This window comes from Trichosurus vulpecula, chromosome 4 (assembly GCF_011100635.1).
Source record: "Trichosurus vulpecula isolate mTriVul1 chromosome 4, mTriVul1.pri, whole genome shotgun sequence".
In the NCBI taxonomy this organism is placed as follows: Eukaryota; Metazoa; Chordata; class Mammalia; order Diprotodontia; family Phalangeridae; genus Trichosurus; species Trichosurus vulpecula.
Window position 1 is genome coordinate 67,878,869 of NC_050576.1, and position 11,951 is coordinate 67,890,819.

General features: G+C 41.4%; 1 protein-coding gene across 4 annotated transcripts in view; it reads right to left on the reverse strand.

Moving 5' to 3' along the window:
• The window catches only part of RC3H1 (ring finger and CCCH-type domains 1), a 73,357-nt gene extending 62,242 nt beyond the window's left edge, over positions 1-11,115 (reverse strand). For all 4 annotated transcript variants that reach the window (XM_036754081.1, XM_036754080.1, XM_036754079.1 and 1 more), the window contains exon 1: positions 11,036-11,115. The gene's annotated coding sequence lies outside the window, so the exon portion shown is untranslated. The remainder of the gene's footprint in view (positions 1-11,035) is intronic.
• Positions 11,116-11,951: the final 836 nt, after the last annotated feature.

The following is an 11,951-nucleotide window of genomic DNA, read 5'->3' on the forward strand; positions in this document are numbered from 1 at the left end:
GTGTGTGTTCTATTTCTACCACGCTCTTCTCTCTTTTGCCTTTATAAAGTAAACTCATTGAAGTCATTTATTACCAGGTGCCTCCACTTCCTCTTCGTAAATCTTCTTTAATCTGGCTTCCAACCTCACAAAATCCAGGTGTTAAAAAGAAACCTATACTTATATACAAATTTTTGAAGAATACTACTTTCCTTTAAAGTTTAACAGGAAATTTCCCTGAAAATAAAATTCCTGCTATAGTTAGGTAGTTTATAGCTAGATATGTAAACATTACAATGGCCTCACCAAATTCATGTGTACATTTTAGAATAGGGATAAGGTCTGGACCTGTGATTTCACCGATATAGCAAAATTCTAAGTGAAGAAAATCCCTCTGATCAATGCTAGTCAGCACCTTATCTACAACTTCTAGTCTTAGAGAGTGGCCTAGAGCAGGGCTGTTAAAATAAAATCAAAATGGGGTCCACTAATCCATATAAAAGGATCCAGGCAGGCCACATACTGACTTAAATTTTAAAATGTAATATTATCTGTATTTTGTTGTATTTTTATTTATTTTGTTAACTAGTTCAGGCTGCACTCTTGAAGTGTCGTGGACTTTTGATGAATTGCCTATTTGACATCTTTGGCCTAAAAGGCTAAGAGGCTAGGCAATTTTTCTAAGAACACAGTTTATGTTTGAAGTTGGACTTGAATCCCATCATGTGTCTTTTTGGTTTTGGGGTCAGCTCTCAATCCATCATGCCATGTTTACTTTCTGTTTGTGAAAATCAGGACCTATAATATTGCCACTTTTAAATAGAAGCCTAAGCACCCAAAAATATCTTGAAAGGACTTACAGGGGGAAACATTAGCACAAAGCAACAATACTACAGGTTTAATTTATGTGGTTAATTTATTTGGAAATGAAAACAAAAGTTCACACTATAAACTGAAAAAAACCCAATATGAGTTGGTAAACAATGAAGCACAAAGACAAAAGAAAACTGGCATGGGGTATCAAACTGTACTTTGGGGAAGAATATGTGCCAATTCAATAAAAATCTATAAAATAACTACAATGCTAAAAGGACTATCTTAGGAACTGGAAGAAAAAAGATCAAACTGAAAAAGCCCTTTGGTAGTGTGAAGAGATGGGGGAGAAAGTGAGAGAACAATATATGGACAGTAAACCTAGAGCAATTTAAAGAGAGAGAGGGTACCAACAACTGGGGAGGAATTATGCAAGCCATGGGGGCAACTAGGTGGCTCAGTGGATAGAGCATCAGGCCTGGTGCCAGGAAGACCTGAGTTCAAATTTGACCTCAAACATTCACTACTTAGGTAACCCTGGGCAAATCACATAATCCTGTTTGCCTCAATTCCTCACCTGTAAATGAGCTGTAGGGGCAGCTAGGTGGTGCAGTGAGCACAGCACCGGCCCTGGAGTGCTGAGTTCACTCAGGAGGACCTGAGTTCAAATCCAGCCTCAGACACTTGATACATGTACTAGCTGTGTGACCTTGGGCAAGTCACTTAACTCCAATTGATTCCCCCCCCCCAAAGACAAAAAAAATGAGGTGGAGAAGGAAATGACAAACCACTCCAGTATCTCTGCCAAGAAAACCCCCAATCAGGAAAAGTGGAATGTGACTAAAATGACTGAACCTGTGCTTAGGATTGTCAGTTTGACAGCTATGTGGAGAACGGATCAGAGCACTCCTGAAAAAACGAGTCACATTTTTTCTGTTTTCCCCCTTTTGGGGTTTTTACTTCATTGGCTATTTATAAATGACGACTTATTGGAAAGCTAACACCAAATTAACAGAATAAGGCTTAAAGCTGGGTGACTGGGTATTCAGTTATAGTTTACCATAACCTTTCACTTATCTGGAATATAACCTTAAACCAGGAAATAAGGAGAGAAGGCCTTTGCATAGAGAAAATAGATGTCATTAAAATCCCTGAATTCAAGCTCATGTTAAAACTCGTAGGAGAGCCCCACAGTTCTTTCCTCAGAAATTATTACTCCTATCTCTGTCACAGTTATCTGGTTCCCTAGCCCATAGGAGATTAGAAGTCAGAGCAGTATATAGTGACAGCTTATATTTGTGTAGTTGAGCGCTTAATGGTTACAAAGCACTTTCACATTTCATCTGACACAGTACCACTGAAGTTGGTAGCATGTTACGGCTGTACTTATTTTATGATAGAAAGTGACTTCTAGGTCATGATTTTCCCATAGTCAGAGCTAGACTGTGGTAGAGCCAGTACCAGTATTCAAACTCAGACCTGGTTAATCTTAAGTACAGTCCGAATATGTCTTTGCCTCATTCTAAAAGCTGGAGCAGCTCCTTACTGCCTCTAAGATAAAATACAAGCCTTTCACATTCCGGTGCCAAACTAGTTTTCCAGATTTATTTTACTCTTCTGTACCTAATTCTATACATACACTTCATCTAAACTATTCTCCCCATATACCTTTGCAGACTGTTCCCCCTCTCTCTACTACTTCTCAGCACCCCTAGCTCCCTCTTTCAATGTCTCTGTTCCATACCTCTCTCCCCACAAGTTGGTGCTTTTCCTTCCCAAATCCCCCAAATTCCTTTGTATATGCTTTGACTTTACCATTGCCCTGGTGAAATGGAAGTTCCTTGAGAGCAGATTCTTTCATTTTCGTCTCATTTCCCTACTGCCCAGAGTGCAAGGAGAATGCTTAGTAAATGCTTCCTGAACTGAAAGCCATTCAAATGACTCATCCTTTAATTACTACAATGCTTCAATAATTTGATGAGATCACAACCTATAGATAGATTTCCTCCATTCCTATACCATTGTACAGGATCCCAACCCATCCAGAGTCTCCAAATTCTGGGTCAAAGAACAAGTTAAAAAACAAAACATACACAATAAATGAATAAACAAAATAATTTTATCAGCACCAAGAATTTAAAATTTTCTTCCACATAATCTTACAAATGCAGCCTGGGATGGCCTCTGAGTCAGGAAGTTACGGATTCAAGTCCTAGCTCTGACACATACTGGCTAAGTAACTCTGGACAGGTTACTCAAGGGTTCAATACTCCGGGCAACTCTCAAACAGGAAATTGCATAATCACAACTCTCAAACAGGAAATTGCATAATCTGCTATAGAAATGTTTTCCTCATTGGGAGTTTCCTACACCAACAAAATCATAGGACCAGACAGAAATAAATGACTATTCTTGGATATCCTTAACAAGTAAATACAAAACTTACATCAATTCAATTCAAACATTTATCAAGCACCAACCATGTGTGAGGCACTATAATAGAAACGGTAACAACGGTAAAACAAAAAAGGCAAACAGTCCTAACCCTCAGGAAGCTTACATGTGAGGTCAAGACTGACAGAAGCAAAGGGACATTCAAACAAAATATACCAAGAATATGGGGGAAAAGAGAAACTTTCAGAATGGGAATTCGGAGAGGCTTTAGGGAAGAAATGGTACCTGAACTAAGTTTTAAAGCATGTGCAAAAGAAATGAGGGTGTATTCCTACCACAGGAACCACCTACAAGAATGTATGGAAGATGGAGATGAGACAAATAGTCTAGTATAGTTAGAACAAGAAGCATATGAAGGAAAGCAATGTGAAATAAAGATGAAATGCAGCTTAGAAGCAAACTGTAAAGCACAACAGAACATCTGTAGTCTAACCTACCTAATATTAACAAGAGCTAACATTTATATAGCTTTAGATATCTGGAAAATGATCTATCATGTATGCTATTCCACTCAGTCATCAACGTGATCGCTCCCCTATTCAATACAGCCTAGAAGCTCACCTACTGGAAATTCCACAATGTGGAAGTAGAGTGGGGCTGCCACCTTTCTGCCCAGTAAACTGTGAGCAAGTTTTATTCTTCCACCAGCCCTACACTCACTTCTCCCACTACAACCCTGCTTCAGAGCCTCTTTTATCGGATAAAAAGCCCAGTTGCCCTCCTCACCCCCAACTAGAATGCAAGTTTTATGATGCTGCTGCTTAAACAAACTACCTAAAACAAAGGTCTAACCCCATCACTCCCCCTGCCCCAAAGCTCCATGTGACTCAATTCTGTTTTTCTTCTGTGACTTAATTCTAAAGGATAAAATATTTCTGTAGGATATTCAACACTTCTGGCTCCAACCTACCTTTCCAGTCTTATTTCACATTATTGCCATTCAAGTACTCTATTACTCCAGCCAATCTCATCCTGCTCCTCCCCTCCAGTGACAGAAGCAGTCCCCCACATTTGAAATAGGCTATACTATGCCTGGATTACTGGCATCCCACCGCTCCTTAAAGGCCCAGGTAGTAAAGGGGCCACCTCATCTGCAAAGCCTTTCCTAATCCACAAGCAGAAAAGACTGGATCCTTCCTTCAATCTCTCAGGCCACTCTAGCTGATCTAAACTTGTATTGAAATGATAGCTAAGTGACCCAGTGAAGACAGCACCGGACTTCAGATCCACCCTCAAGCACTTCTGAGTGAGTCACTTTATATTCTAGCTGCCTCAGGTCCCTCATCTGTAAAATACGGATAATAAGAGTACCTGCCTACCTCCAAAAGTTGTAATGAAGGTATGTGTGAAGTACTTGGCAAACCTTAAAGTGCTGTGCAGATTATAACTACGTAGACAGCTATCTATCTCTGATTCTCTACCAGATTGTCCTTGAGGCAAGGAGTGATATCATCTCTCGACTTTGTATTCTCAGTGTCCACCCCATCTCAGGAGGTACCTGATAAATATTTAATGGAATTTTCCCATTTTTTTCTTTCTGTGAGTTGGAATATAGCAACAAGACGGTTCAACTTGATGAACATCAGTCCTCTCATGATGAAAAATGCTATCTACCCCCAGAGACAGAACTAACTCTACAATGAAGCATATTTTTTTCACTTTATCTTCCTCGCCCCCTTTTATATAATTTGCATAACTTCACAAGCATAATGGGTACCATATTGCTTACCTTCTCAATGGATGGGGGAGGGTCTGGTTTGGAACTCTGAATAAAAAATGGTTGAAGTAAAAAAATTTTTAAATTTCAGTTAAAATAATCAACCTTTAAACAGGTCTCTACTAACCAAAAAGCCTTATGGTATAAATACACTGGGTTTTTTTTAATCTGGTTATTCTTCAAATTAGTATTAGTATTCTTCAAATTAGTCTTTAGTGGTACAGTGGATAGTACACTGGACTTGGGAGTTGGTAAGACTGAGTTCAAATCCAGCATCAGACATCCTTACTCACTACTTCCCAGAAGGAAAGTTACTTAACTTCTCTCACAAGGTTGTTATAGGACTTAAATGAAATGGGGGAGCTAGGTGGTACAGTGGATAGTGCACTGTTCCTGGAATCAGGAGAGCCTAAGTTCAAACCCAGCCCCAAACACTAACCTGGGGAAGTTACACAATTGTGACTGCCTCAAAAACAAACAAAAAAGAATCAAATGAGATAATACGTGAAGTTCTTTGAAAACCTTAAAATATTATTTAAATACCAGCTATTATTAATAACTATCTATGACACATTTTCTGTGAGAGCCAAGGCACCTTATAAAAATATCTTTAATAATAGGAAAACTGTCTTTAAACCAAAGTCCACTCTGGTTTTCATTGCATTATATACAAGGTATGTGAGGCAGCTAGGTAGAGTGCTGGGCCTGTGGTCAGGAAAGCCTGAGTTCAAATACTGCCTCAGACACTCAAACTGTGTGACTTTGGATGAGTCATTTAAACACTCTGTACCTCAAATGTAAAATGAGGATAATAATAGCATCTACCACACAGGTTGTTGTGAGGATTAAATGAGAAAATACTTGTTAAATGCTTTGAGAATTTCAAATTTCTATATAAATGCTAGCTATTATTGATGGTAAGAGCTGGAAGGGACCTTAGACATCACGTCCAAGTCCCTTACAGTTGAGACATTAACAGCTGAGACATGAGGCCTTGAAATTAAACAACTTGTCCTCCTAGATCCCATGGATAGTGAATAAATTTCAAATCAAGATTCACTCACTGCTTATTCATTAAGTGTAGTACCAGTTTATTTTGTAACACTCAGTAGGTAAGGAAATCTTTATAAGAACACGAAAATGGCAAAGGAAACAATAGATTTGTTCAAGTTATCAAGTTTGAAGAGATTCTCCAACGACAGCTAAAATAAAATTTTAAAATTTTACCCAGAGGTTACAACTTGTTTCCACAACATAAGTGAAAACAAAAATACAAATGTATCCAAAAAGAATTAAAACTACAGTAGTGTCTATCTACTAAACACATCGGCAGAGAGGGGCCTAGAGAATTCTGAAGTGGTCTTTGAGATGTTTGATATAATTATATCCCATAAAGCAGCATTTTTTTCTTCAGTCTTAATTATAGTCTTTCAGTCTCTACTTTAATTTCATAATGAAGACACCTACAGATTTTAAAATGGCTCCTTCACAAGTCCTCCTCTCAAAGACATTCATTCCACCACCAGAGTGAAATGCTGTCTGTATTTAGATGAAAGAAACCACAGAAGTTCAAATTATTATTGTATTTATACTGATGATACTCTCTCAGGCAGAACTGATGAGACTGATATATTGCTAAGATGCTAACAAACATCAAAAGAATGTTACTACGTTTAGTCATTTTATAATATTTTAATAAGTAATCCTTTGAAAATTAATAAGAGCACAAAACAATTATTTCAACATGACAAAAATGTGACCTTCTTAATTCAAACAATGAAAATAGGATCCAATCCATTACTTGGGTCTGACCAGACCTTTAAAAAAAAATGGATGAAAAAGACACTGCTGTCAAACCTAAACTGACGAGTAAGGGGGCACCTAGAACACTCAAACCTTAAGTCCAGGGTTTAAATAAATACACTATAATATCCAAAGCTAAATGTTGGAATTGGAGGTGGGAAATTAAACATACTTTAAATCAAGTTTATTTTAACAAGTGATTATCCTTAGAAATCCTACAAGAAAGAAAATTCTTGCCGGTAAGTCAATTCCTGCAGTTGCAGAGGTAAGAAAAAAGATTATAAAGGGTTCTAAACTGAAGCAGTGGCTTCCCACAAGTTGATTCAGAGAGTCAAGTGCAATTCACTGAGAAGCAGTATGATATGAAGTAGTCTTAGAGCTAAAGTCTGCACAAGTGAATTCAAATCCTACCTCAGTTACTTAACCATGGCTCCTGGGCAAATCACTTAATCCCTTAGTTTCTTCGTCTATAAAACAGGGATAACAATACTTGTAGTACCTACCTGACAGAATTATTTATTGTAAGCAAAGCCCTCTGCAAACCAAACCAAAGTACCAGGTTAGTTAAATGGCACCCTGTCCTGAGGCTTATCATTTGTCAAAGTATCATTTGGTCAGACCCCCTCATTTACTTGCAAGGGACACAGAAACGAGCATAAATGTTAAACAGCGGCTAAACCTCATGGATCTCAAAGAATGAGAGAAGCACTCCGGAACAATCCATTAACTTACAGAAAAAGCATATTTTGGGGGCTATACATTCCTACATTTTAGCAGGCCCATAAGACCAACTTTGGATATTATGAAAAGTTTTCATTTTTATATCATATTTTTAAAATCCTGCAGTATGGTGAAATACTCCTGTGGCATACAAGTGATTGTATAACAAATGAAGACTATGACAACTTTATAGTAAATCATACAAATACGTACAATATGAATTTCACTACAAAATTCCCACTTCCTGAATAGCTTAAAAATGTTTATGTGTGTGTATGTACACAATATATGTGTATACACATATACACACATATCATTAATAAAGTAACTATCAAATCTATCAAAAGTACTTCATAGTGTACTTGTAAAGCAATAAAATAGGCACTTGGAACAGCCAAGTTAAGTACTAGCAAACTCGACTTAATACAGCAAATCATACAAAATTCATTTCCAATAATAAACATGTCCCTAAGGATAAACTTGTGTACAGATAACCTATTCCTATCTTTTCATCTATTAAGTGTCTGTTACTTGAAATATTAGCTTGAAAAAAGAAAATTTGATTCAAGCTTGGAGAAAATTTATTAAGCGATTAGAAAATACCAGTTGGGAAAATTGTAAGTGAAATAATAAGAACATGCATTGATATCACAGTTGCTTATTGAGGTCAGATCTCTCAATTTTGTTATTTTCTTGATTTTGCGTCCACAAAATTAACCTCAAATTAGAAAGAGAACCAAACACGGACCACAACACTGCAGAAGAAAAAAAGGAAAAAAATTATAACAAAATGTAGTAAGAAGAATCCCTTTATGATGCTTGACTATCAATCAGAACATCTGCTTTACAGGTCAGTAAGCTTCATGGACAGCCTTGGGAAAATCATGTAACCTTCCTGCACCTTAGTTTCTTCCTCTTTAAAATGAGGATGTTGGACTACAAGGCCCTGAGGTCCCTTCCAGCCATGTTCTAAATACTTCAAGATATAATGCTTTGAAAGGGTAAAATATGAACCAAAATACAGGCAAATACATTTAGTCATCATCCCCCAAATAATACAGACTTGTAGAATATTGGAGGATAGATAGCACTGAGATGGATATATCACTATGGCAATTAATAGAGCTAAACTGATTTACCTAAGCAAAATCACAATTTTGTATTATATATACACTCAATATGTCAGTAGTACCAAACTTTAAGTCATAATTACATTGCTTATTTAAGTGCAAATACAAAACTCCTACCACAACTGGCTAAAGTTGTTACTTATCAGGTAAATTATCCCCAGTCCAACAAAATTTGATTCTATTTCCAAAAAACCCTAACCTTGTATATTTCTAAACTTCACAATTAGATTTTATTTCCAAAGGACCCTAACCTTGTATATTTCCAAACTTGACTACAGAGAGCCAGAGTGGGTAGTGGATAAAGAACCGTCTTTGGATGCAAGGATATCTGAATTTAAGTTCTACCTGACACAGACTTGTGATCAGGAGAGTAAGCCATAAGTTCTCATTGTCCCAAGACACTAAGACTTGAAGTTACAGAAGATTACAGAGTAATTTTCATTGGTGGACAGAATTTGCATCAGTTTGACCAAAAAGAAAAAATATAAATAAATGACAGTAAGATGTGGATAGCAATATGCAGTACTAGGACATCAACTGAGATGATATACATTATGTGAAGGATTTGAGTGAGGGGAATTTATCATTTCCCTCACACCTCTCTCAGCTGGCCTGAACAACAATATTTAGAAATGAAAATAGAAAGTACTCACTTGAAAAAAAGAGGAATAGATTTGCTTTGCAAAACCATATTTACAACAGCAGGAACTAAATACAATTGTTCAATGAAAGAGCAAAAAATAACCCCCTTACATTTAGATGTCAGAATGAAATATTTAGGCCAGGCCAAAAAAAAAAAAAGGCAAGGAGCTATACTTTTAAATCCCCCAAGACCATAGTAAGGAAGCTCAGTTTCAAAGCCAATATACAATTGCTATTCCCTAAACTGAAATAATTCTTCACTGTCACTTCTTGTAATTGGTGATTATGGATACATATATTGGGAAATAAAATGCTGGTTTAAGTTTTAAAAAACGAAACACTCTTTAGACATCAACCTTAAATGACAAGAGGCCTGAGTCCAAGCCAAATCATAATGTTAGAATCCAATATGTGAAAGGTGTTAAGACTACAAATCTTGCTTTTAGGACAGAAATAAGCATCTCTCTGGGGCAGAGGAATGTTAGAGCAATGTTTTCCTTTGATATATTCAAGCTTCCTTAACATCAGTGCCTACAATCGGAAACCCTGAGCATAATATATCACAGGGATCTTTTTTTTTATCCTCATAAATGGATTAAAATGGCTGAGCCCCTAAAAAAAATTAGATATGGTGGAAATGGCAGATATAAAATGGAATTTTTAGAAAGATGGCACTACAGGACAGAGCAAAAGCTGTCATACTGCCATTTCGGTTGGCAAAATTCTTACTCCAAAAAAAAAAAATTAATACTTCAGAAAAAAAAATAATCCACCCAAACCGAACATCCAAATTTCAAACCAACTCCGTGAGAGAAAAGCTGGCATTGAATGATTCTAGGCCAAATACTGAAAAGCAAAATCATAACACGATATTAGGAGCCAGGAGGGCAGGAGTTGTATTCCTGGATCTGACCACATGTGTCTCGGAGAAACGGACTCACTGGAGAGCTGGGGTTTTTTCTTTTCCCAGATTTAATGACATTTCTTTTGCCACATGTGAATATCAGTCCAAAATTAGAAAAATCGTATTCAACGGGGTTCGGTCCTTTTTGTTTTGCACACGTGACCATGCTGCTCCCACCTCTGTCATTTTAGGACGTAAATAGAGCAGAGATGCTCCGGGGGGCCCCACTCCCTAGAGCCCACACGGAGGGAGGGAGCCCAGGCAGGAATGCCGAAGGCCCGGCCTCATCCTTCCCATTCACCACCACGCGAGGATTGGGCTAAAGAAAACACCAGCCCCTCCAACCCCCGCCCCGACCCCTCTGGGGTCTGGGCCCCAGCCCCAAGCTCAAGCGGGGATCCATAGAGGGCGGGAGGGTGAGGGGGTATCTTCCAGGAGACAGCCCCCCCCCCCCAGGGGGAGGGGGGGCAAACGCAAGCCGACCGAGGCGGCGGCCCTTCACCGCGGCTGCTGGGTTATGGAGGGGCGGGGCATTTCCAGCAGGTCCGAGAGACCCCCAGCCCCAATCAATCAATCACTCAATCTCTCGATCAAGGAGCCGTCGGGTCGCCGGCTTCACACCACCACCACCACCACCGCGGGGTCCTGGGAGCCCATCCCCGGCGGGCCCGCAAACGCCCGCCCCGCCTGCAGGGCGGAGCCCGGCCCCGGCCTCCCCAACCCTCCCCCCCCAAGGCGGCGGAGCCACTCGAGGTCGGCGGAGGCCTGAGGCCTAGCAGCGGAGGCCCAGGCCGAGAGCGGAACCTCCCCGCGCTCGCCGGCCGCGGCGTCCCCATTGTTCCCCTCGCCCGCAGCAGCCTCCTCCTCACTCACCGCGCCGGTCCGAGCGGCAGCGCCTCTCAGCTCCGGGCCCCCGCGACCGCCGCCGCCGCCGTCACGGTCCCCGCCGCCGCCGCCCCCGCTGCTGCTGCCGCCGCCGCCTCGGACCCGGGCCGCCGGGCCACGGTCCCCGCCGCCGCCAGCGCCGCCTCCCAGCTCCCACCTGCTGCTGCCGAGGCCGCTCCGGCAGCAGGGGCCATCTTGTTAACCAGCCTCTTCCTGCGCCGCTGCCTCCGCCTCCCCGCCGCTCGGGGTCCTGGGCGCCTTCCTCTTCCTCCTCCTCCTCCTCTCCGTCCTCCTCCTCCTCCTCTCCCTCAGGCTGCAGAAGCCGCAGCTGCCCCTGCCCGCCGCGGCGGCTCTGGGCCGAGACCCCGCCGCGGCTCCTCCCCTTCCGAAGGGGAGGGAGGGGGAGGAGGGAAGGGGAGGGGAGAGAGGAGGGAGGGGGAGGGGTAGCGAGGAGGGAGGGGCGGGGGAGGAAAGCCGAGGAGGAGGAGGGAGGAGAGATGGAGAGGAGAGGGAGAGACCCAAAAGGGGAGGGATGGAGAGGAGGGGGAGGAGAGGAGGAGATGAGAGGGGGAGGGAAGGAGGAGGGAGAGGAGGGGAAAGAGGAAGGAGAAGAAGGGAGAGGAGGGGAAAGAGAGAAGGAAGGGATGAGAAAGGGAGGGAGGAGAGAGGAAGGGGAGAGGGAAGGAAGGAGAGGAAGACATGAGGGGAGAAGAGGAGGAATGGGGAGGGGTGGAGAAATCAAGGGGGGAGAGAGGAAGAAAGAGGGATGGAGAGGAAGAGAAAGGGGAAGGAGGAGGGATGGAGAGGAGGAAATGAGAAGGGGAGGGAAGGGAGGAGAGGAAGAGGAAGAAAGGAGGGGGAAAGAGGAGAAGGGAGGAATGGGGAAGGGAGGGGGAGAGAGAAG